This window comes from Panthera uncia (assembly GCF_023721935.1).
Source record: "Panthera uncia isolate 11264 chromosome A1 unlocalized genomic scaffold, Puncia_PCG_1.0 HiC_scaffold_16, whole genome shotgun sequence".
Lineage (NCBI taxonomy): Eukaryota > Metazoa > Chordata > Mammalia > Carnivora > Felidae > Panthera > Panthera uncia.
The window spans coordinates 66,027,760-66,048,852 of NW_026057576.1; the positions used below are offsets into that span (position 1 = coordinate 66,027,760).

General features: G+C 43.0%; 1 protein-coding gene across 7 annotated transcripts in view; it reads left to right on the forward strand.

Annotated features, from left to right (window-relative positions):
* The window catches only part of MBNL2 (muscleblind like splicing regulator 2), a 158,024-nt gene that overhangs the window by 23,048 nt on the left and 113,883 nt on the right, over positions 1-21,093 (forward strand). The window contains exon 2 of one of the 7 annotated variants that reach the window (XM_049647502.1): positions 1,140-1,231. The exons of the other annotated variants lie outside the window; for them this stretch is intronic. The gene's annotated coding sequence lies outside the window, so the exon portion shown is untranslated. The remainder of the gene's footprint in view (positions 1-1,139; positions 1,232-21,093) is intronic. 7 annotated transcript variants of the gene reach the window in all.

Consider the following 21,093-nt stretch of genomic DNA (forward strand, 5'->3'; position numbering starts at 1 on the left):
AACAGGACTTTTGCGGTGACACTTTAAATATTGACAAGTAATTCTAGAACTTTAGCATTTTGAGAGTCCTCAGTAAGTATTGGCTACTACTATTTCTCTCCCTCTCTCTCTCCCCCTCTTCTCTCGTGTGCACATATACATACATAGGTGTGTGCGTGTGTGTGTGTGTGTGTGTGTAGTGAATGTCTGTGGAACTTCAAATGTTTATTGCAAACCACTTTGCCTTTTTATTTCAAGAAAAAGTGAATGCCTACTTTTTATCTTAGAGAATTATCTAAACCTAGAAAGGGTAACTTTTTATAGGAGGATAAAGACTACAAAGTATGCAATAAAATCAGCAGTGTGTGTAAGAAACTAGATTATCATCCGACATTTCATACAGTTTCTAAATTGTAGTTCTAATCCAGAGGAAGTCTGCTTTTAGTTAAACGCTGTGAATAAACCCCTGTTTCTAAAATTCTCCGTCTCTCTTTTGGTGGGAGGGGGCAGTATGGGGTTGGCGCTAGAGAGAAACTTCTTTTATTTTTTTTCCTTTTTCTCTGAGAAGGCTTTTTATTAATTTCTTTTCCTGAATTTTTGACCCTGTAAAGAAAAAGAGAGCTATTGTACCAAACCACACAACAGGACAGGCTCCCCCAGAAGGGAGTTTTCCTTCCTGCTGAAGGACACAGATAGCAGCTTTATGAGCTGGTTACAGTCAGCTTTATCGCAAAGCCAGTAGATTTTCTTAATATACTTATTGCTGTTCCGTAAATAGCACGGGGGCAATCATGAATCTGAATCACTTATGGGGTCCAAATGAGACAGATTCTGGTAATCTTGGGGAGAAGTGTTAAGTAGACTCAGTAATGAAACTAGTAATTGGAATTCTTTCTAATTGTGCGGGCTGTTAGTTTCCAAACTAATCCTTTGAGTGCCTGTTGTCTTCCTCTGAAATTCACTGAGACACTGCGTGCGGGAAGCACTTTATCCACTGTGTAAGATGCTCCATAAATGCCAGCTGATAATATTAATGATAATAACTGTATTAAAATTTTAATTAAGACATGAAGAGAGCTCTAAGATTGCCCACCATATTTCTTGAAAAAGAGAATTCATTAAAAACTGCAGTGTGCTTTATTTGTTTCTTTATGGTCCAGGATATTTGGAGGAACAGCACCAGAATCCTGGCTGTATGTGAATCACTAAAAGCCATCAGAGAACAGGCTGAGACTTTTTTGTCTTTAAAATGGTATGGTACCCTGAGTTTTAAAATTCTGAATTGTCTTTTGATTCCCTTTGAAAGAGGGACAGGCGAAAGAGGTATTTCCTAAGGTCTAGCAGAGCTTTTTAATTCTAGAAGAATGTCACTGTAGTTCTTCTCAGAGCTCTTTGGGAAAGCATCGTTTCTCTCCTGTCTCTCTTGCCTCTTGGCTGAAGTTAACGATATGATCTGGGACACTACTGTGTGGATTCAGATGGAAAGCGTCGAGGCTATTGAGGCAGTGGTATTCTTGGTTACGTGAAAACTGTTTAGAACTCTAGATGCTTTTAGTTCATTCATTAGTCAGACAGCTAAAAAAAAAAAGCAGAGTGGTTGGAAGATTAATAATGTCACTTACTCTATTTTAATCACATTTTGGTTCGGTGGTATTGTTTTTATTTTAGACAGTTCATAAGCAGTTAATATTTGAATCTGCAGACCATTGCTCTACCTGTGATTTCTACCCCAAAACATACGTGTGCCCAAATTTTGAAAACATTTAGTCCGCATCAAAGCAGATAAGGCAAATCCTTCATTATACTTTTTAAGTTTTTTTTTTGTAATTTTTACTTTTTAAATTTAAATTTTAATATTTATTTATTTATTTGAGAGAGAGAGAGAGAGCTCACACACGCACTAGTTGGGGAGGGGCAGAGGGAGAGAGAGAGAGAGTCTTAAGCAGCCTCCACACTCAGTGCAGAGACGGACGGGGCTCGATCTCACAACCATGAGATCGTGACCAGGGCCAAAATCAGGAGTCAGACACTTAACCAACTGACCTACCTTCAGGCGCCCCGCCTTCATTATACTTTTTAAGCCTAAAATGATTTGTCATCAGACAATCTCATTCTAGTTCAGTGTTTGATGTTGCACTGGAAACAGTGTTTCTTGGCAAATATCCTCCCCGCCATTTATTAGTAGTCCTGGATTTAACATGTAATTATTTTCATATTGCATAACAATTTACTTTTCGTAGTATTTCACAGACATGTTTGAAGCTCTTCTACATGGTTGAATAGCTTAGTTGATTAAAGCAAGAGACCATGATTATGGGTTGCTGATACCATGGACTTATGCTCCATTCCAGACCTTAGCCAACCCTTCTAGAAATATGTGCTCTGAGTCCCCAAGGGGGTCAAACCATACCATGATATCTTCAACCACGTGACGTACAAAAAGAAATTCCATGTTCACTATTGCTGTTAAGAATAATAAAATCCAGATAATGGATTTTTTTTTTCCTGAGAATCTCCCCTTTTATTCTGAAACCCTATAAAATCAAAGGAGGGGAAGAGAAGGTGGAGCTGTATCCGAAATGTAATGTTAAAACTGTCTCATTTGGTGCCTTAGTGGTTAATTTTACACTAGTTATGTTTTATTATTAGATGTAATAATAAGGAGTTATAATTTAACGTTTTTATGCCAAGTTCTATGTAAAGTGTTATGCAAATTTTACTATATTAGGAAGCTACAATTTGCAAGCCATTGTCATTCTGTTCATTCTTTTATTTAATCTCTTTCCTTAAAAGTTGGCCAGCCCCCTACCACAACCTACTCACTGTGAGCTTGAATTATTCAAATTAACATCAAGTTGTTTAAATATTAAACTGCATTTTACTTGTGACTTACTTTTCAGCAACATTATTATAATTTCTGCTGAGCAGTTTGGACAACAGACTATGATACGCAATCTGCTTATTGTATCAACTAAGTGGGCAAGGGTCATGTCAATGAAAGTGTGTCCAGACTCAGCAAAATAATGTGATTTCTCTAGTTGGTTACTTTCTTGCCTTCTAGGATGTTCAGTCTGGAAATTATATCCACTTTATAAATGTCTCTTGATCTTCATAGCATTTGACCTATTGTTCAGTTTTAAACGAGACAATGACATGTTTGCAAGCATAAAAGCCCACAAGGCATTTTTAGAATTTTTTGCAATTTTTTTGTTTTATTTTCTGATGATAGTTGCTTCCTGAAGAAAGGATATACAATATTCAATATCACATGGTAAGCATTTGGATCTGACATTCTACATTGTTAGAAGAGCTGCTTAATATCTAATAATATGAATGTACAATAATTTGTTTTAGCATTTCCTGTCACTTTACATTGGTTCTAATTTTTTTATTTTTATAAATTATACTGTGGTTAACATCCTGATATGTAAATATTTAATCCCATGACTGATTCCTTTAGGATAAATCCCTCAAAATGGGATCTCTATGAACTATATATGTTTTCACCCTTTGAATGTTGGAGAATACTTTTCACTTTCATGTAGGAAATATATGATAGAGTATATTATTTAGAGTAATAATTTCCCTCAAAATTCTATAGACATTTTTCTATTGGCTTTTAATGTTTTGTACTGCAGAAGAGAAGCTGATCGATTTATTTGTAGTTAACTCTTTTTGGGACAGAGGGGCTAAATCATTTTAGAAACTTCCCCTTGTCTTGGTGATTACTAGAATATTCTAAGTTCACAGAGCTTTTCATTGGCTTTGCCTAGGACACGGAAATCTCTTCTTTCTAGGCTCCCTTTGAACTCCAAAAATTTTCTAGTCCATATTTTTTAATTATGCTGTTTCATTTGTTCCTTTATTTTTATCTCTCCAGTGACATGAATCATTCTTAGTTTAGATTTTTGTTTTCTGGCCTCCAGATCTGTAAGCAGCTCTCTGATGATTTCAATCTTTTTCCTTTTTCTCTTCTTTTTAGAAATATGTCTCAAGTGTATTCTTCACCTCACTGATTCCATTTTGTACACTGACAGTGCTCTTTATTGTATAACATTAAGGTTTTAATTTTGCTACTGAAATGTTGGTTTCCTCACATTCCTTTCTTGTGCCATCCAACCGCCATTTTTATCTGTGGCTGTTTCAGTCCCGTTTCAGTTCAGTTACCATTTTTCCCTTCCCTGTTTCAGTTTATGAAGAAAGGATGGGCTTCCCTGGGTTTTATTGAAAACACAAAGCAAGATGCTATCTTAACATTTTCTTCTTTTTCTTTTATGATAGACCTTAAGCTCTCCATCTTGACATTTTTTTTTTTTTTTGATTTGCAAACTCTTTCTGTAGTATGACTGGTGTCATATTGGATCTTTGTTGCATATTTAAGTTTTTGTTGGTCTTTTTACTCATTCATCCATCTTGAATGGAAAGAGGTCTGTCCAGGCCTGGTTCTTTTTATTCAAGACAGGGAACAGAAACCTTTTTATAGCTCCCCACTTGCCACCTGACTGTCAGTAGAACCGTCTTCTCAGATGGCAGGCAGAGGGTTCTTGGGTGTAGATTGAGTTCAGTGGTATGGTATACAGGGGTGTAGCGAGGAGGGAGTTCGGGCCGTGGGGTACCCAGCAGGGATGTGTCATCTTGGCTTCGGTTTCTTGCCCTAGGGATTACTACTCTCTACCCACTCTTCCTCTGCTTGGCCTTCATGCCAAGTTTCCGCCTCAGCCAAGCCTCCTTACTGTTGTTATTCCCATGGTACAAGGGAGACAAACCCACTGAGCTGCTGGATTTCAAGTTAGTGTGGCTTCTCAGCAAAATGTTGGATTTTTCTGTAAACTAGGAGCAGTAGAGACTTCAAACCATGTAACTGATACAATTTCCCTATTTCTAACACTCTTCAAGTTTCCTTTTTCTGTATGTTGATCAACCTTCAGTTATTGCACTGGGGATTTGGCAGGGGGGTAATTAAATAGCTACATGTGCTCAAGTTGACAGTGTACCAAGAAGTCAGAAGTTTTTAGTTAAAATGTATCAAAGCCATTAAAAATAGATTGACCTTTTGTTGTTTGCATTGTTTTTTATTCTCAGAAAGACTTAGATGCCTGTTATCAAAGATTGACCTATATATTCTTTTGCCCTTTTGTGGATTATCTTTTTAATCAAATCAACATGCAATTTATTTTGGTGAATAGTACAAGTTGAGTTAATAAACTCAATGTATCCTCTCTTTTTTCCCCAATTTTCCTAAATAGTACCTCCTGAATGAGACATGCTTTCTCCAACTGTGGTACTTATTATCTTGGATCCTGAATTCTTGGGTACACTAACATCCCTTTCAAGATGCGTTTAGTCAATTGCATTGATTCGTCTATCTATTCTTCAGCAGTAACAAACTGTTTTAATTGTTTTTTATTGACACTACATGCATCCATCTATTATCCCATATATCCCATATATTATGATTCTGTCTTCATCTATTTCTTTTTCTAGAAAAATCTCAAAATCATTAAGTTCTTTCCATATTTATAAAAACCTTCTCCAACAAGAACAAAAAAAAATTCTTTTTGAGACTTTAGTAGAACTGTCTTGAACCTGGGGCCCCTGGTTGGCTTAGTCAGTTGAGCGTCCGACTTAGGTTCAGGTCATGATCTCATGGCCCGTGGATTCGAGCCCCGTATCGGGCTCTGTGCTGACAACTCAGAGCCTGGAGCCTGCTTCGGATTCTGTGTCTCCCTCTTTCTCTGCCCTTCCCCCCACTTGTGCTCTCTCTCTCTTTCTCTCAATAATAAATAAACATTAAAAAAAACTGTCTTGAATCTATAAATTAATTTGGTAAGAACTAACATCTTTAAATGGTAAGAATGCTAATCCAGAAATATCTCTCAATTAAAAAAATAATACTTTGTGTCTCCAAGTAAAATTTGTTAATTTTTTGTCTGTCCAAAACATTTTCAGTTAGCATTATTCCCAACTGTTTTATGTTTTATGTAGCTATTATGAATGATACGTTTTCTACTATGTATTCTACCTGATTATTGCTAGAAAGCAAGAAAACTTGGTTCCATTTAATTTTATTTATTTTCCTCATTTCTGGCAGCTTACGGAATTCGCTTTTTCCTTGTGAGACTCAAATTTAATTCTCTTGAATTTTCTGGCTATATAATCATATCAAATCAAGATAATGACAACATTTTCTCCTCTTTCTTAACAGTTATACCATATATTTCTGTTACATATTAACGTATTGACCTGCACTATGTCTTGACTTAAAAAAAATTTTTTTGAAGAGCTGATTTTCTGAAAATTTTCAAAAATAAATGGTTAGTGACAGAGGTTTCTCTATATTTTATATCCTGCTATGAATGCAAGTTCCCTAGGGAATTTTAAACTAATTATAGCAACCAGCACCAGATATTTCATCTTGCTAACTGAAATCTAAGACACTTAAGTATCTCATAAATATTAGTTTTATGATATTAAAAAATGCAGGGTAGTCCATTTAGACTGATTGCACATAAGTTTCCTGCCTCATAGAAAATATCACTCTGGTATATAAATTTAAAATAAAGAGAGCCAGCTATTTTCTTTTGCTTTGTCCCATCCATCCATCCATCCATTTATCTACTCAACAAATATTTATTGAACCTTGTGCTCAAAGCAAAAGAATGAAAAAGTCTAGTCCCAACCCTAGAGACTCTCAGCTGACACTTACTAGGGATGCATAGTTCTGCTCACATAACTGCACCCAAAAATGTTCATGGCTTGATTAAATAATATTGAGTGAATACTTATATACTTAAGTTCTTATCACACTAATTATATGCTTCGGAGTTAAAACTTGATTCTCTGAAAAACAAACACTTGTGACATGTGAGTAAAACCAAATATCACTTGTGGATCCTGTTCATTCATTATCAAAAGGCTTCTCTTTTTTGCCTGTCTGTCCCGTTCTTTTATTTTCTCACTTGAGGAAAGTCTGCAGCTATACAGGGGAATGTGGGAAAAGTAAACGTGTTTCAAGTTTACTGGTTTGCACATGCATCAAAAAAAAAAAAAAATCTTTGAGGGGCACCTGAGTGGCTCAGTTTGTTAAGTGTCTGACTTCAGCTCAGGTCAAGATCACACAGTTCGTGGGTTTGAGCCCCGTGTTGGGCTCTGTGCTGACAGCTCAGAGCCTGGAGCCTGCTTCGGATTCTATGTCATTAAAAAACAAAACAAAAACAAAAACAAAACAAAAAAACACAATAAAAAATCATTAATAATCCTCCCTTTGTAAAATAGTGATGCACAAAATTTTCTTTTTATAATAACACCATACTGATTTCATTTTATTTTTAAAAATTTGTTAAGTGTTTTTATTTTTGAGAGACACAGAGACAGAGACAGAGCGTGAGCAGGGGAAGGGCAGAGAGAGGGAGACACAGAATCCGAAGCAGGCTCCAGGCTCTGAGTTGTCAGCACAGAGCCCAACGGCAGGCTCGAACTCACAAACTGCGAGATCATGACCTGAGCCGAAGTCAGATGCTTAATTAACTGAGCCACCCAGGTGCCCCACCACCATACTTTTGATTTTAATACTATAGAAATTATCATATAGTTTTTTTTGGAAGCTTACATTCTCGAAATGTTTTCCAATAAAATTTTTCAAGCAAATAAAATTTTGATGGACAAATGTTGAGTAAAAAGCATTTAGATACTTATATTAACATATTATAACACTGAATCTTCAAGTTTGTTAATATATATGATTTCTTTTTGAAAAACAAACTGTGATCACACCTAAAAATAAAATAAAATATAACATATACTGATTTCTGAAGCATGATGGAAGATTTTGTTACATTATGATAAAGAGGAAGGCAGTAAGCAATGTTCTAGGAAGGGCTCATGACAATTTTGGTTGTAAAAGTTTAAAGCAAAAACCAATGTCATTAACTTACTCTAATGCATTTACTCTAATTCATCTCTAAAATGCTTTCTGCAAAGCATTTGTCTCTATTTTGAAAATATATTTGGGGCACCTGAGTGGCTCGGTCAGTTAAGCATCCGACTCTTGATTTCAGCTCAGGTCATGATCCTGTGGCTCGTGAGTTCGAGCCCCACTGTTGGATTCTGTGCTGACAGCATGAAGCCTGCTTGGGATTCTCTCTCTCTCTCTCTCTCTCTCTCTGCCCCTCCTCAGCTCACGTGCATGCATGCACACCCTCTCTCTCAAAATAAATAAACATTAAAAAAATTATTTTTCAATCTATTTGATTGAAAAATGGATTGAAAAATTGTGTTTTAACTTCTTTTGACCCTAAATCTAGTCCCCCCTTTAATATTTAATTCTTATACTTGTAGGAACATAAAATGATCTACAATTCCAAATACATATTATCCTCAGTCATAGTGCAAACTCCTAGGAAAACTAGTTAATTTGATGGATTTCCCAAATCAAGATTGATCTTAATAAGTGAGAGCAAACACGATTGAAACCAAATGGGTGTACTTTTCAGTGGCATGAACATCCCAGGTGCCCTTGGCTGTCTCTGATGTTGTAGTGAAGAAGTGAGAACATTAGATTTCCCAGCCCCAAAGGTGACACTAAATCCATGTACCCCCATGATCATTTCAGGCATGTGAATGATCTGGAGAAGCACTCTTTTCTTCCCCGAGGAGGGTTAGTGATTCAGATGAAACCTTTAGCTTAAATGAACTTTGTGTTTCTGCTGCAGGGTAACCAGGCAAACCCCACCGGACCACAGGTGTCTCCCTAAAGATCCCTGTCACTACTAGGCAAGAAACAGGACTCCTAGCGTGTCCAAGGCCAAAGGGGCCCTGGAGACCCTCAAGTGTTTCCACTGAGACCTCCTCAAAACAGAAGAGAGACGAGATGGTCTCCTGAGGTTTAGGAGGACTGACAGAAGAAGGCTTCTTATTTATCTGAAGTCTCTAAATGGTATCTTCTACTCCATTATGTATGTCTGCTCTAATACAAAAAATTTAAAATTACTTACCCCTGAAGTTATTTGACTTTCCTTTTTGTCCCAACTTTTTAATTTTATTTTATTTTAGTAAAACTGATCCTTCCGTATACTACAGTATGTATTTACCTGTGGTTGTGTAGCTACTTACCCCCGGGTCTCACAACCACTGCTGGGTCCAGCGTCTCCTTTTCACGGCTGGGTAAGCCAAAGCCTGGAGAGGGGCTGTGACTCACCCCAAGTCTCCTGCCTACCTTGTGACCATGTGAAAACTAACTCAGCTTTCCTAACTGCCAGCCCTGCCCGTTTGCTGATAGTTAGGCAATCGGGCTACTCCCCAAGGGTAGGAAAGTGTATTTCAGACGGAGGGCCTTTCCTTTTTCCACTTTTCCACTTTGGAAAAAGAAGTGCAGATGGCCCTTTCTTTCTAGAAACTTCCTGGGATCTAGTGAGCTAAGTGCTTTTTTTAGTAGGAGGTGTGGTGAGGGAGCCAGTTACCTATGTGTTTTCAAGCTCTCCATCATCTTCCTGACTCTTGAAAACCAAAGTGCTTCTCCTTCTAAGGAAACCTTGGGAAAGCCTAAAGCATTGGCCTAAGACAGATAAGTGGGAACCTTTAAAACTGCCGGCTTAGGGACGGGATCTCCATCCTTAGCGGCTGTCTGAAAATATTTCATGTACCATTTGAGAAGCTGGATGAACCTCGGGAGGCCTGTTCGCAGAGCTGACAGGGAGTTAGAGAAAGCGCCTTGCACCGTGCAGAAGTCGTAACCAGGCATAATAAATATTTTCTGCTGCTGAGTCATTCTTACCGGAAAAAGTAGTGCAGACAGGATCATCTCTGCCAAGTGCTGCAGGGGTTATCTGTGTGGCCTTAACCAAAATTTCCACCAGCGATGTTGCAACCTCCCTGCCCCGGCTCCATGAAGAACCCAGGGATGAGATGCTTTGTAGTGGTGCTCTGCTTCCAGTCGTCCAGACTCCTGCACAGACAGTCCACCTCTTGAGGCTCGGCAACAACAGTGTAGCTGGGGCGATGAAGTTTCAAGTTCAGTGGTCGGCTCAATGGCATGTGGTCGTACAAACCGTATCTCTTGACTCTTAGCCGTTGCGGATGTAAGTGAGTCATACGTTTCTCATCCAGACACACACTTTTGTTAAACCCTAAGAAGTCCTTTTGATTCTATTTCAACGAGCAAAACATCATTTACATCTGCACGCAGGGCTTTATTGTAACCATAAAAATTATTTCGCATTTTACCCCAAGTTTAAAAGAGGCTTCATGAGCAAAATAATGCTTTAAATGTAGAAGCAGTGCTGCATAGGGGAGTTGCCTGATCATAGCATACTGTTAATGACAAAACTTTGGCGGGGGGGGGGGGGCTGTATACAGAGTATAAGGAGGTAGCCATGTGATGATCCGCATGCCAGAAAAGGTATTGTTCAGACTCCCTTTTTGCCTCTCTCTCTCTCTCTCTCATTTTATCTTGTCAGATTTGGTTTGACTCAAAGCTATTGGTTCTCTTAGAGAAGGAGGTCAGACCAGTTTGAGAAAAAAGCATTAGGAGAGCAATCGAAGTATGCACATGGGAACGCAGGTGATAAAATCATTTTGGAAAATAATGAACAGGTAACTTGAGAGCTTGTCGTGAGGGTGGTATCACAGGTTATGCCAGGTTATTAATTTTCCAGCTCAGCAGTATGCCTCTTAAAAAACACTTAAAGGAAAAGGGATACGTTTGTGAAAGAAATGCAGTTGTTGGAGGAGATTAAGGAACTGACTGAAGTCCACGGGTCAGTCACCCGGGAAAGCAAAACTACGTACATTTAAATAAGAATTGTGTATTTGGAAAAATACGCAGAATATGTAGTTGAGAGAGCCGTGTTTAGTACATTAAAATAGATGCCTGAAGATTTCATGATTCATCTACATAATCCCAAAGCACCCCCACCCCCGTTCGTTCGTTTGTTTCCTTCACATTTGGTGCTTGTTGAAATGACCCAGTGAACTCCAAGTCACAAGGGAGCAGAGCCCCATGGGTAGGCTGTGATCATCAGGCTTTACATTTTGATCCTCCTTTCACAGGAATTGGGGAGAGCACTGGCGCCTCAGTTTCCCCTTCCATAAAATGGGAAGCACGTTCGCCACTTCAGAAGTTGCCCGTGACCAGGGGCAGTGCAGCCCTGTGACTTATTTTTCCTTTCCCCCAGTTTCCCTGTTGCACTTCTCAGAGCGGTGGCCCGCTGTTGCCATGGTGACACAGCACCGGGTGACGTCGCTTAGAAATAACCACAACCGGTGGCAGCGGGGAGGCTGAGCGAGCAGTGATTAGCCTGGGAGGAGTGCCCCATCTGGGCGGAGAGGCCACAAAAGACGCTGCTTGGGGAGGGGGTTGTGGAGGAGGGGACCTGGGTCTGACAGGTCCTGTGGTGCTACCAGCCTCCAGCGATTAGCATCGTGTGACCTAATAATGCCCGCCTGGGTTACATCAGAGCGCGCTAAGTTTTGATAGAATATGCACTTTGTTGCCAGGTTTGTCCTTTTTTTTTTTTTTTTTTATTAGAGCTCCGGTTTTCAAGTGCAGTAAATATTTGTTGTTGATTTCAATTCTAGCAGTTAGTTCAATTTCCTGAAAGATAAGAGGAATCTTTGACTCAGACTCATTTGTGTAGCCTGCTTTATACTTGGGGCTTGAGTCACTCCTTGTCCACAGCCATTCTAAAAACTATGGCAGGAAATTGATTTTTTTTTTTTTTAACTTCTAGGGTGAGTGAAATGACATCAAAATAAAAATCCTCCTTTCATAGATTGACTTCTTCCTGATGCTGCATTTCTGGGTTCTGTACTTTTCTGCTTAAGTCAAATGGTGCTCTGTAGAGAAATTTTTATTTTGTTAAATATTAATGAAATACCATCACCTGGATGTCTGACCCTGGGGGTATCTTTCCTTCTGGGGTCTTCTGAACCTTTGGGCTGTTCAATCCACATCCCCCATATCTGGTTCCATGCCAGAATGATTGTATTCTACGAAGTCAGTGGAGTGGGGTTGGACGTCAACAGAGGTTGCAGAACTAGAAGGTTCTTCCTATCAGAACCTCTCTGGGGTGTATTTCACAGCTGGATTACAAACCTCCAGAAGAAGGGGACCTGGCTATGGCCTCAGGGGACAAGGGCAGAGGAAGACTTGGTTTCTCTGGTCCGCCTCCAGAGATAGGTCAAACCCCCAGTCCACTGTGTTGAAGGTCCATGTGGCTCAAAACTTGGGCATTCACTTGCTAAGAATACCAGGGCCAGGGATGGGGCCACTTGGGGCCCAGTCTTATCAAAGAACTTACTCAAAGCCAGTTTCAGCAAACTTTTCTGCTGACAGCCTTCAGGAGCCAGTTTTGCTCCCATCCGGAAAGCCTGAGACCACCATACCGTGACGACTGGGGTGGGGGTGTCGGTGACTTCTTGGTGCACAGTAGCATTTTATGTGCTGTTCTAGTAGAAGAGAAAATGTAAAGAAGTATTACCCCCCCCCCCCCGCCCCTGCCCCGGGAGGACTGATACAATATTACATCAGGAAAGACCTCTCCTCCCCATAGGCTGACACCTGGGCCATATGACTCTCTGGGAGAGGCGCATTCTCTGCAGAGGGAACAGCCCCTAGATATGTGTTCTTTTTTTCTTTTAGTGTTTATTTGTTTTTGAGAGAAAGAGAGAGAGAGCAGGGGAGGGGCAGAGAGAGAGGAGGACAGAGGATCTGACGTGGGCTCTGCACTGACAGCAGTGAGGCTGACCCGGGGCTCCAACTCACAAACTGTGAGATCATGACCTGAGCTGAAGTCGGACGCTCAACCCACTGAAGCACCCAGGCGCCCCTAGATCTGTGTCCTTTTTGCAGACTGGAGCCTAAGTTTTCAACACCTGCTCTGTCCTCGCGCTGAATGCAAAACCCTTTCACCTCTGCACCCTCCCTGGGTGCCCCCTCGGATCTGGACTCTGGAGCAGGAACACAATGGACTCCCCAAATGCTCCCCCCTCCCCGGTACAGTTGCTCCTGTTAGATCTCACAGCTCAAACAGCCTGCTAACAAATCTAGGCCAAACCCAGCCGAGCTGATAAGATTTCCAGAAGAGTTCCTAAAAATACATTTCTCCTTAACTCAGCCTTGCCAATCACTGTACAATCACAGAACTTTCAGGGCAGAAGTGGCCTTAAAATATTGTTGCACCCTCTCCAGTTTGACACTAAGAAAGAAGTTGGAGCCCCAGAGAACCGACATAGTGGCAAGAACAACAATGGACGAGAAATATTTCAAATCACATCATGAGGATGGAACCAAACAAGCCTTAAGGCACAAGCTATGAGCTGTGTAGTGTATTCATTGATTTATGTGTCCATTCATCCGCACACTCATTCAGCAAACATCCACTGAGTGCTTACTATGTCTTAAAAGTTTCCGTGTCGCGTTAGCTGTCAGGGATAAGACAGACCCTGCCCTTATAGATGTTATATTCTGGTTGGCGGAGAAAAACGAAAACATCAGTAACTACGTGTGTGAGTTTCCAATCATGATGAGGACTTTGGAGGGAAATAAAGCAGGGTGACCCTGAGTGAGGAAGGAAGACTGATACAATATTACATCAGGAAAGACCTCCCCTCCCCATAGGCTGACACCTGGGCCGTATGACTCTCTGGGAGAGGCGCATTCTCAGCAGAAGGAACAGCGAGGCCAGAGTCCCGAGGCAGGCCGACAGTTGACAGCTCAAGGACCGGCCAAAGGCAAGGGTGGCTGAGGGGGAGTGAAGGGAAGGTCAGGGAAGGTGTGAGGCTGGTCATGACGGGCTATTATAAGTCTCTTGGCTTTGACACTCGAGGTGGGGAGTCACTGGAAGTTCCTGAGCAGAGAAATGACATGATCTGGTTCCATTTTCAAAGGCTTTCCCAGAATTATGTGTTGGAGGGGCTGCAGCGGGGCATGGGGAGCCGCAGAGGACACTGGTTGGACCTGTGACATTAATCCAGATGATGGCAGCCACGTGGGTGGTGAGAAGGGGCTGGATTCGGGATCTGTTGGAAAGGCGGAGCCAGGGGAACTTCCTAATGGGTCAGATGTGGGCTGCCTTCAGAGAGAGGGAGGAGGGGGGAGGAAGCGGTGGCAGAGACAGAGAAAGGGCACAACTCTGGGGAGTCATCCCTGTCTGGTGGGCTTCGAGCCGTCACCCCGGGGAAAGGACGGCCAAACAGAGGCCTGGTGGATTTTGCCTGCATTGCAGTTCTAGTCTGTTCCCCACCCCCTCCACATTCACCAGCCGCAGGTATGCTAGCCTCTCCCCTCCTCCCCTCCTCCTTCTCCCCCCTCCTCCTCCAGCTAACACTGGCCACCAGGCATAAACGCTTTGATCTCCCTCCTCTTTATTAACCTTTCACCTCAAAAACATGCTGGCAAAAGGTTCTCAACAAATGTTTGTTTTAAGCCAGTACCTGGGTCTTATCTCGCCACTAAAGATGTCCCAGGAATTTATCTGTCTGCCCTGCACGCAGACTGGCTCCAGCCCCTGCCTTTTTCTTCTCTTTGAGACATGTGCTGCTCATGGCCCCTTCTGTGCTGATCTAAGGGAAGCCACTGGCTCTTCATTTCCAGAGCACATGTGATCTGATCCGGCCCCTCATGGTGGGGGTACCGGCCACGCCGGCTTCTGACATCACTCACACCCACCCGCGCACACACACACACACACACACATACCGAGATACTTTATGATACGCTCTCCTGATGGCGTATCCAGTTTCCACAGGGAGAGAACAGCCTGGTCCCCCACGTCCTCAACTCCCATCACGTTCGTGTGTGCTCTTGTTATAACCCAGGTCTTTTTGTTGCTTTAAACTGCCCCGTCTCTGAGGCCTTGACTTTTGAAATTGACAGCATCCCTTCGCCGCCCCTGCTCTCAAATGCCAAGGGCAGATGGAGAAAGCGACGAAACCAAACTTTCAGCTCAGAGCAAGCTCATGCTATCGCGTGGAGGTTGTGCCTTCTGGGCCACTTGACATTCTCTGGCTTTATCTCTTGTCCCTGCTGCAGCTGCCCGCAAGGGCCTTCGGAAGCTTCAGGAGCTCTTGGTGGGGGCCCAGCCCCACACCTGCCTGTCCCAGCAGGTCGAACATCTCTTACTGACCCAGAGGGCAGGGGCCACAACACAGAAGCTGCCCCATGTCACTTTCCTGCTCTCCAACCGAAAACCCGGCTGTCTCTTTCACTCCCCACCTTCTTTCAGCCCTGCATCTGAGAAAGGAGCATCTTCTCTCTCGCCAAGGCTGGGCCTCCACTGGAGCTGGTGGCCTCATCCCTCCCCCTCCTTTGGGCCACAGTTCCGGCTCTCGAGCCCGCACCTCAGTCTGCCATCTTTTCCCAAGCTGCTGTTGTGTTTCCCTCCTTCCGCTCAGGAAAGAAACGAGAGGCTGGAAGTGAGACAGGAGAAGCAGGCTCTCTCCCGCTCTCCTGGGTGCTTCACTTGGTCCCTCCTTCTGCTTCTGCGAACACATTCCAGGCTCACAAAGGGTCACCTGCCCTGGGAGCACGCAGGTAATCAGCGCCCAGCTGACTGCAAAGCAAAGACAGTTCAAAGCCTCCCCTGTTGCTACATGGTGTTCTTGCAGCACCAAATACTCCGAAGAGCTCCAGGCACCGAGGGCTTCATTTTCCAGCTGTCCTGACCCCTCCCCCCACAGCTGTGAGCCAGGGAAACTGCCATCTGGAAAGTCAGCAGTGACAGCCTCGTTAGGATGTCTGGCCACCCCAAACCATGCACATGCCCATGGTCTCCTGGAGGCAGTGGACTCTTCTGGCTACTCCCTCCATCTTGGAGCTCTGAAACTCTCCCCACACACCCTTGACCCTGCACTATTCAGAGGATCTCGTGTCTCTCGTCATTCTTGGTCTATGGTTTCGCTTGTTCCTCTTCTTTCCATCACCTCTAAGTAACTGAACAGACTGTCCTTGACTCTGTTCAAGGCTTTCTCATTTCTCCCCTGGATATAGACACAGATGTAGATACAGGTATGAATCTCTCTCTCTTTCTCTCTCTCTCTCACTCACTCTCTCTGTCCCCTCTCTTCAACTTCAATGCCCCTATTTCCAATTGGCTTCCACTTCCCGACATCCTTCCTCCTGGGCAGAGCGTCAGTGTCCACACAGGATCCAACTTTTGAAGTCCTCTTTGATCTCTCCCTTGCTGTCTATATTCCCAAAGCTGGTCCACTTCTAGTGAATTCACCCCAGCCACACCCTCCTCCTCTTCCTTCTCACTACTGCAATGTAATTTGGGGCCTCAATTATCCCTTTTCTCTGGACCATTGCTATAATCAACATCCAGTGTTACCACCTGTGAGACCTTCTCATTCTAATGCATCCTGGGTGATGCTATCAGAGAGAGCTTCCTCTAGCTGGGGTCTTAGCTGGGTTCCTCCAGTGCCCCCCCAAATTTACCATACTAGTGACCCTCATATTTTATACCTGAGTCACCATCGTCAGATTTAGACAGCTTAAGACCCTACAACACCATTCTCAGTGAGGATAGGACCGCGCTGTAAAGAAAGGAAACATTTCTTTGGAGATTTAAGGGAACATTTTTTCCCATTGTCCAAAGGACTAGGGAGCATCTCTAAAATCTGGGGCGCCTGGGTGGCCCCGTCGGTTGAGCGTCCGATTTTGGCTCAGGTCATGATCTCGCAGTTTGTGGGTTTGAGCCCCACATCGGGCTCGCTGCTGTCAGCATAGAGCTGGCTTCGGGTCCTCTGTCTCCCTCTTCTGCCCCTCCCCTGCTTGCACTCTCCCCACAATAAATAAATATTAAAAAAATATTTTTAAAAATGTAGTGGGCAGGAGTGAAGGATTTTGCCATCTTGTGATGTCTATCTGTGACTCCCTCAGAGCGAAGAACCGGCCTGTAGCTCATGACCTTTGGGTGTCCTGCTGAACATTCACATAGATAAAAATCCTGTTCATAGTGGTCTTGGTCAAGATCTTAAGTGTATTTTTTTGTACAAAGTGTGGTTTTAATTGATTTATTTTTTACTTTTAGACCATCTTAATACAGCTGAATTTGTTAAGAACATAACACCTGTGTAAATTGAGGCAACATTGTTCTTTAACTTGTTAGGAGCTGTAACGGGAATTTTTTGACATTTTGAAAAGACACATCACTTGTCATACCTCTGTCAGTCTGCATTTGTGCCTGTCACACTGAAAATAATGCTACATGCATACAGGTGTGAGCCTCTGACCTCCTCATTCTATCTGGTAGCATATATGTATGTACCTAAGCACTGAAATTTCAAAACACACATTATTCATTTTATTAACAATTACTTCCTTTGAAAGCTTCTACTCCAGTATGGTAACATATGCTTGTTGGCCGCACTATTGATTATTTTTGTTCGGTGATAATGAAAGTTATGCTGCAAAACTTTTGTCGCAAAAGGGGGTCTAGGCATTTGTAAGCGTGCGGGCAGATGAAATAGCCAGTTGGCTGGTGATAATGGAGAGAGAGAGAGAGAGAGAGAGAGAGAGAGAAAAGGAAAAAGGTCAGCTGAAAAGCAGTCCTGTCCACCAGGGGCGGTGGCCAGGGAAGGAAATGGAAGGTTCTGGCAAAGACTTCTCTGGGAATTCAGGGGCTAGATTGCAGCCTGCCGCTCAGTAATCATTTTTTTCTGACAGCAGCCACTGGGTCCAGGAAACCGGTAAGTGTGGTCAGCCTTAAATGGTATCTAATACAATTGTGTTTATTCTAATAAGAGCGTCTCCTAACTGAATTATAAATGTTTAGATAGAAAACACAGACACAGTGAAAAAAACATAATTTGAATACAAACGTGTGTTGAATATATTACATCTGACTGTAGTTTCAGGATTATATTTAGAAATTTCTCCTCTTCTAATTAAAGATGAGATTTCTTTCTCTGCCCATTCCTGGAAACTGCAGTGAAAATGGACTGGAAATTTTCATGTGTTAAAATGCGACCTGGATTTTATGAATCTTTCGCTTGTATTTTAAGATACAAGAGAAAAACTGTAGCTGGGAATTTCTCCTTTTATTACTGTTGTCATGAACACTGGCTCAGCAGACCCGCCCTTGTGACCTTGGGTGGCCAGTGTTTTGTTTTTCTTATTGAAGTGTATTTAAAAGTGTGTTCAAAAGAACAAAGTACCATATAAAATGGAGGCATCATTGTTAGCCTCGGTTCTTTCTCTGCTTAGAATGAATGTGTGTTTGGAATTCGTCTTAGAAGAGCATCCATCAAAAGTTTGTCTCACTAATTTCTGGGAAGGATTTCATAGTGTGTACCAACTTCATAGCAAGGACCTTTCTAGTTTCTGTTACTCAAACTTCATTTACTTTACAGAAATGTATAACTTTTAGTGAGTGGAAGTTTATCTCCACCTGTCGTGTGTGTGTGTGTGTGTGTGTACATGCACATAGATGTAAAGCATATAGATGTTGTATCTAATGTTGATAATGCTGTATAGAGAGGACTTACAATATACTACTACGTCTATGTTGGTTGCAGGACATATATTTATGGCTTTGGTATTTTCAACCCCTTGATTCCAAACAGGAAACTGACACTCAGAGAGCGTAACTCAAGACGTTACGCAGCTATTCAGGAGAGAGGGGCAACTAGAACCCCGTGTAGAAAAACTGATTCTCCATCCGAAACCACGCAGAAGTCTCAAAATGCCATTTAACTTACGTTTTCAGTAAATTATAAAGAAACCAGTTTCAAGGTTCTATAAAGAAACATGTTCTTAAGGACTGTCAATTCTGCTGCTCCCTTTACAAACCTTTTCTCCAAAAAGTCAACTAGGTCCTTTATTCGTTTGGCAGTGGGGCCTCTCTAGTTTCTGTATTTTTATTGGTGCATAGGGCTTCCTGTGGGAAGGCCCCAGTGAGGGACCTCTTCTCAGTGGCTGTGATTACAGGGCAGGATTACACCCTCTCCCGGAGGTCAAGTGGCTCTCAGCCCAGCACACCAGCCAGCAGCATCTCGAGATTCCTCTCCTGCCCAGGCATCTGCATCTGATAGGTGCGGGCTGAGGCCAGCCATTGATCAGGGGCGAGAGCACACTGAGAGCTATTTTAAATCAGGCTCCAGAAATAGAAGTAGGGATGCTCAGACATCAAGCGACTCGCAGGGAGGAGAAATCATTCTTTAAAAATATATTCGGAGAATTTAAAAATTGAAAAGAGGAAACCCAGAGAATCTCAAAATGAGAAATTAGGAAACTCAAGGAGGCATCGTTTCTTTATTGTAATTAGACTTATGGAAAATAAAATTAAAGGCATCCCATAAATTACTTAATGGATAATGAGTCCTTGACTGTCTGACTCAGAAATCGGTTTGTTTTGCAAGGACCCTTTGATCAGCTCGCTAGGAGGCCGGTGTCTGGCAGACGGCTAAATGCCACAGCTGACCAAAAAGTGAGCGAGGGAGCCGCGTGCCGCACAACTATTTTCCTTGAGGCGGTCTTACATTTTGATCAGTCTCAGCCTCACGATCCGACATGACTGATGTTTTTCCCTTCAGAAATGTACAAACTGGCTACAAAGCGTCAGCAGGGTGAGGACACCTGGGGTCCCTGGCCCGGGCTTGTCTGGCTGCTGAGAGGTGTGGAACGAAGGGAGGTGGCCTGGCTTGGAGGCCGCGCTTTCCAGACTGGCCTGCCGCATCGTTGAACAGCTGCAAGGGAACTTGCGTGGCTCAGTGTTCTATAGTCAGAAGTCACAGCTTTCTGAAAATCCAACACCTAGGAGGGTTTTAAATATATTTTGAAAAATGAAGTGTCATGTAAGTGAAACCCCTAAAAATAGCCTGAGATTGTTTTGTAGAGTTGCACAGCGAGTCCTTTGGTGTTTCAGGAAATACTACAGCGTTTCTTTACCCTTGAACTTCAATCTTGCTTTTCCTTTGAAGATGCGTCCAGTGGTGAACCTCCACCCTCGTTATACCCGGGTGCTACACATCAGCCCTTCTGTAAAGAGCTCTAGCAGGACGGGGCAAAGGACTGAGCTGCTGGTCACTAAGGGCCACCAGCCCTCTGAGGCAGTCCTCCCTCAGGCAAGGGTCCTAGCAACAAAGCCCCACTCACCTGGACCAAAGGCCTGCTTCATCCTGAACCAAACCTACAGGCTACGAGTTCATTTATTCTTGTAATTCTCATAGAATGAAGTCTTGTCGAGAACAGATCTCTCAGATGTTTTCTGTGTAGTTGTGTTTTGTTTTCATCGATCAGAAACAGCCACTGGAAGAAGCCCCCAGCCAGCCCTCCTGAAATTATTTCTGGGGGAATCAGTGACCCCGAGACCCTGTGATCAACTCAGGGCAGACATCTTTGTTCCCGCAGCACATGGGGTGGGGGGGCAACAAGAAATGCGTACTACAGCAGTTCCCAAACTTGAGCGTGCCCCAGAGTTACCCCGAGAGCTTGCTGGGCCCCACCCCCGGACTTTCTGATTCAGTACCTCTGGGCAGGGCCTGAGAATCTGCATCCTAACAAGCTCCCAGAGGCTGCTGCCATGCTGGCCCAGGTATTACACTTTGCAAATCTGCAAATCGCTGGGCTAATGATGCTGGGGTTTGAAGATCAAATAATTTGCCCTGGGGGAAGATCCTCCCTGTCACCAGGGCCTTCTTGGCAGCAACGAGGTAAGCCAGTGGCACCTGCTGGAATTTTCCTCCAGGATAATACTGAAATTCCCTATTCAGAGCCTTATTCCTTTAGGTTAGCCTTCGGTTCACATTAAAACGCAAAAGTTCCTTGGAGGAGGATCAGGAGTTCATTTGGCAAACATTTGTTGAGTGTATTCTTGATACCAGGCACGTAACTGAGCACTGAGGATTTGAAAATAATAGGCAAAGTCTATTACATACACAGGGCGAAACCTTGAGCTGGGGGCAGGCGGGTGGAGAAGTCAATGTGTAAGTTCTGGAGAATTAGGAGGTGATACTTAACAATCATCACCAGGCACTATCAGAAAGTGGGCTACCCAGAGGTCACCAGAGGGGGTGAAGCAGGTCATCAGGAACAGCACTTCAGGGTACAGGGCAGTGAGGGCCTGCCAGATCAGTGCTCAGCTGAGCCTTCAAGGCAAGGGCATCTATCTCCTCCTC